Source organism: Brachyhypopomus gauderio, unplaced genomic scaffold, assembly GCF_052324685.1.
Source record: "Brachyhypopomus gauderio isolate BG-103 unplaced genomic scaffold, BGAUD_0.2 sc68, whole genome shotgun sequence".
In the NCBI taxonomy this organism is placed as follows: Eukaryota; Metazoa; Chordata; class Actinopteri; order Gymnotiformes; family Hypopomidae; genus Brachyhypopomus; species Brachyhypopomus gauderio.
In genome coordinates, this window is record NW_027506889.1 from 1349353 (window position 1) to 1354727 (window position 5375).

Below are 5375 nucleotides of genomic sequence, written 5' to 3' on the forward strand. Positions count from 1 at the left end.
TTGCGATGTATTAACACCGCACTCTACCAGAGGCACCGGGCCTGTTTGTTTATGTTTATGTTAGAGTTAAGATGCTGTTCATGCTGTGAATAGTATGTTAAGCCGATGCAAGGAAATAGATGACTGCCTCTCTGTCTAGTCTGTCGTGTCAGCATGTCAGGAGCTGGCGTTTGGGATCCTTCTGTCTTCCAGCCACTGAGCAGTGAAGGTGAAAAGGTGAAGTAGTTGGGAAAAGAAGAGTCATCAACGCCGGGCCTCCATCCATCACCCTAACAGTGTTTGGCCCGGGCTCCGTGCTTTCCTAGGGCCAACGCTGACAAAACCTCCCAGCTTGGGGCCCCAGAGACCCCAAAGATTTATACATTTGCAGTCTTTGCAAAGTACTGACAGAATTAAGCAAGTATTATTCTTATCAATCTCAGCTCTTGACAGATTCCAATAAACTTGTGACCTTTCAATTTGCCCATGATGCATTGCCACGGATGTGAGTTATAACCCGTGATCTGGGTCAGAGATAGGCAACCACTGATATTCATTCATCAAGCCTGAATATACTTTCCATCAATCAGCGCAAATGATCTGTGGAATTATTGCAATCCACCAACACATAGGGACTGCAGGCGGCGGGGGGGCGTTCCTCGCTGATGAAGTCGATAAACAGGCAGTCCCGTTCAACACAAAAGCTGTTTGGTTCATGTTTAAGAGCTGTTTAGAAATTGACATTCAGACACCTGGGGGCTGGGTGTATTCAGGTATGTTTTTCCTCCAGTGGCGTGGGGTCTGTTGTTCTCCGCGTTTACAAACGGAACAAAGCTTGCGATGGGGCTCATTTGGTAGGACGTTCTGCCCACCAACTGTGTGGCTTCATCCAGGCTCTCAGCTGGAGGGGAGCTCTGGGTCATGGAGAGGTGATGGCACCAGGCGAAGACCTTCTCTTCTCCCATTGGGCCGCTGCTTCCGCTCGTTTTCTTTTTCTCTCCATGGATCTGTGGGGGTTTTTGTTGTTTTGTTTTGTTTTGTTTTGTTCATAAACATTCTGTGCTATCAAACTCCTGTCTGTTATTTTCTGTGATTCGTAGTAATTGCTTATCTTACCTCATCTTCTGGATATCTCTATGTTCTTCTGCCCCTGCCCCTACTTCTTGGCATATGGGTGGCAGAGAGAGAGAGAGAGAGAGAGAGAGAGAGAGAGGCATGGGGAGAGTGAGAGAGAAGTATATATGATAAAGTCTGCACAACTGAAAAAGAGTCAGTGAGATAAAGTGTGTGTCTGCATGCAAGTGTGTGTGTGTGTGTGTGTGTGTGTATAAATATGAGAAAGAGAGAAAGAAGGCTCTCTTGTTGTGATCATGGATTTGTGGTGATCTCTAGTGCTCTCCTCTCATTCCCTCGTTCTGTACTCCAAACCCTATTATCATAGTCAGTGCTTGGTTAGCACGTCTCTGGGCAAGATTGTTCCACATCACTCCCCATCATGTATTGTGTGAATTGTTCCACAGTGATTTAAACTCATTCTACCTGATCCCATCAGAAACCACCTCGAGCAACAATAATTACAAGTGCCCTAACTTCACACTTATTTAAACATTATCGAGACACACTGAATTCATCAGTAGTGAGGTGTGTGTGTGTGTGTGTGCGCGCGCGCGCGTGCGAGTGTGCAATGTTTTTGAGGATTATTGAAATTACTGGCATTTTGATCTCACATAACTTTATAGATGTTTGATTTAATCTCTTCCTGGAGGTACACAATTCTGTCCTCCAAAAACATCCATTACCGATGAATTTGAATAGACGTACTGTGAGCAGGCCAGAGGAGTGAATGCTATCATGAACACAACAACCAGAGAGACATGATCACACAAGCATAGGGCAGCCCTGCAGTATAGCTTCTGCTCCCCTGAGCTGATGCAGTGTGTATGTTGAAGTGGGGCTTTGTTCATTCATGTCAGTGATCTCGTCTGTCATGTAACACAGCCATGGCCCAGAGACCTCCCAGCCTTCTCCAAAAGCCTCTCTCTCTCTCTCTCTCTCTCTCTCTCTCTCTCTCCCTTTCTCCCTCTCTCTCATTGTACGTGTCTCTTGCCATACTGAAGTCAAATGCATCAGTTCTGACACTCTCATGATTCATAACAGGCTTTCATCATTCAAGTGATTCACACACCATTCCTGAGTCACTGCTGTATTAACAGCCTTTTGTTGGATTATAAAGCATTTTTGAGAAGACAATAAATATCTTACCTATCTGTTGCATTTTATTCACACCTTGTTAGAGTAGTAGACCACCAGTTATGTTACTGATAAATAACTGTTTTCATAAATCTGATAGCTTCATAGCCTTATTTTTCTATATTAAATGATTTCTTATTCATGTAAATGGACGCAGCCTACTAATGCAGGCTTACTTACTAATGTTTTTATCATTATAAAGCATCATTGCATTACATTAGGTAGAACACTACATAACATTATGCACCAGCTGTGATATCCATGGCACAGACAGAGACAACTCCAGCACTATGTACATTACTCAGAACAACAGACAACATTACTCCAGTGCTATGGACAACATTAGAGGGAGAGAGAGAGGGGGAGAGGGAGAGAAAGAAAGATAGAGGGAGAGGGAGAGGGAGGGCATAACATGATGCCAGTTCATTATATTTCATGGATTTGGAAATGAGGAAATGATCTAAAATGATCTAATGTAATATAAATACATTGTAGATTACATGAGTATGGTCTGACTGTTCTCACCATTAAAGCAAAGTAACCCCAGCTATTTGGCTGGATCTATGAAACTAAAATCCGAAGTAAATTAGAGTGCTTTAAGGCCCTAAACAGAGAGGATGAGCTGGCAGAGTATCTCCTTACAGTCAGAGATTCACAGCAGAGATCTGAACCAAGTATGTGGCTCTGAGACCACAGCGTAGTGTAGAACAGGACACACACAGAAAAACCCACTGGACATAGAGAGAAGAACAGGTGGTCCACGTGGGTGAGACAGTGCGGCACCTTCTTCTCTACTGTGAAAAAATTAAAACCATATAGAAAACGTTCACCATACAAATAAAATAAAGAGTGCCATATTTCAGTGAAATGCCCCAAACAGAATGCTTGGAGCAGAGCACACAGCAACACTTGTTTTGAAATATGTGGTGACACATCAATGCCTGAGAGACAGTCAGAGACAACCTCTACATTCCTGCTTCTGTTCGGCATGTAATTATCCACGGTGTTCTTCTGTTATTACACACCCATCTTTCCACACGCCTTCTTTGCCAAAACATTATCTTGTTTAAACATCTTGCTCAAGTCTGAATGGTCTATTAGCCATTAATATTATCAGCATTAATTGTCGTCATAGATTTACTAGTACACATATTGAAGATGCTACAATTTTCATTGCAGTAGTGCATTACAGTCAGACCAATAGAGCCGTCCTGACTTGAGAGACAGAGAGATAGAGAGAAAAGAGAGTGGGAGAGAGAGTGAAAGACAGCGTGTGAGAAGGAGAGTAGGCACCATGGAGAGCAGAGTAGCTCAGGTGCGTTCCTCACACCTGCAGTCCAACATGCTGAGAGACTCAGCTGGACATCTGCTTCAGCTCAGCGTCTGCATCACCGCTGAAGAAGGACCACTTCATTTCAGAGCGACTGAATCATACAGGAAAATATCTGTGTCTGTCTCCCTTATATTGAGCTATACTATAGTCAAAATCTCTCTCTCACACACACAGACACATATCACTGCCTAAGCATTCTCTGTCTTGAAGAGGTGCAAAAATTGGTCTGGTGCACCTTCACTGTCCAACAGTGTCTTTTCTGACAACACGTACTATATAAAAAGGAAAACAGCTAATCAGCATCACTTGTTGACAGGAGCAATTTTTACAGAAGTTCTGATCAGTACATCTCAACACAGAGGTTCTGATCAGTACATCTCAACATGAAGGTTCTGATCAGTACATCTCAACACGGAGGTTCTGATCAGTACATCTCAACATGAAGTTTCTGATCAGTACATCTCAACATGAAGGTTCTGATCTGTACATGAAGGTTCTGATCTGTACATCTCAACATGAAGGTTCTGATCTGTACATCTCAACACAGAGACTCTGATCTGTACATCTCAACACAGAGATTCTGATCTGTACATCTCAACACAGAGACTCTGATCTGAACATCTCAACCCAGAGGTTCAGATCTGTACATCTCAACATGAAGGTTCTGATCTGAACATCTCAACACAGAGGTTCTGATCTGTACATCTCAACACAGAGATTCTGATCTGTACATCTCAACATGAAGGTTCTGATCTGTACCTCTCAACCCAGAGATTCTGATCTGTACATCTCAACATGAAGGTTCTGATCTGTACATCTCAACCCAGAGGTTCTGATCTGTACATCTCAACCCAGGTGCTGCAATAAAAGATTCCTCCAGTAAGGACAAGACACTAACGGCTCTTGCACCAATTTAAAAGAATAAAGTTCTGAAAGCAGCACGCTACATCTTTTAAGTTATATTTACGTTTACACTTGAATCGTATGGTGACGGATCATGAGTAGGCATAATTGTTTATCTCTTCCCACCGTAGCTTTTGGTAGGAGGCGAGAAGCTATTACTAAGTGAATTACACTAAATCTGACTGCATCCTTTAATGGTTTTGAAACTATTTTGTGCTGGTGACTACAGTCCAGTGCGCAGGCCCAGTATCGGCAAGGAAGTGTTTCCAGAAAACCACAACCGAGGCTTCACCACAGAACCAATCCAGATCTCCATCGGTAGGCCACAAGAAAAATCTTCCACCGATTTTATGACAGAAAACGTCATAAAATCTGGCATAACTTGCTTTAAATAATTCAGAAGATATCTTGTTACTAACGTAGAGGTAAAGATTTCTCATCACTTACTGTATACGACGTACTCCTAAGATTCACAGCTCGTTTGCATATTGTAATATATTACGCACTCCAGTAACATTTATGCACACTGTTTACAAACATACATTCTCATTATTCAAATGCACCGTGATGATTTTGTACCTCACTAACACACCACGGAGGTTTGCCAAGACCAGTGAATGAACTTGTCATTGTTAGGAGCTAATTTGTCAGAAAGAGGAGGTGGCAGGTGAGGATCTCGCAGCTTAAGGGGAAATAACAATTTAGTGGGCTGCTAAATCAGCGATCAACCATTTTCGCCTGAGCACCATTCGTCTGAATACCATTAGGTTGCGTTGAGAATGTGCTGTGCGTGCAGAATCGCGGGAGTACACGATGATGCTAATAATAGCACAACACGCCTGAGAGGGATAGGAAAAGCCTTCGGTCCCATATTAATGTAGCCTGTTACTCCTTAAGCTAAACGAAAACA

The 5375-nt window shown here is 42.8% G+C and overlaps 1 long non-coding RNA gene across 1 annotated transcript; it reads right to left on the reverse strand.

Moving 5' to 3' along the window:
* Positions 1-872: 872 nt before the first annotated feature.
* LOC143490954 (uncharacterized) lies at positions 873-5165 on the reverse strand. Its single transcript, XR_013125050.1, has 3 exons — positions 5045-5165; positions 1096-1138; positions 873-986 (listed from the first exon to the last, which is right to left on the reverse strand). It is a non-coding gene; the product is annotated as an uncharacterized LOC143490954 (long non-coding RNA).
* Between the last annotated feature and the right edge of the window lie 210 nt (positions 5166-5375).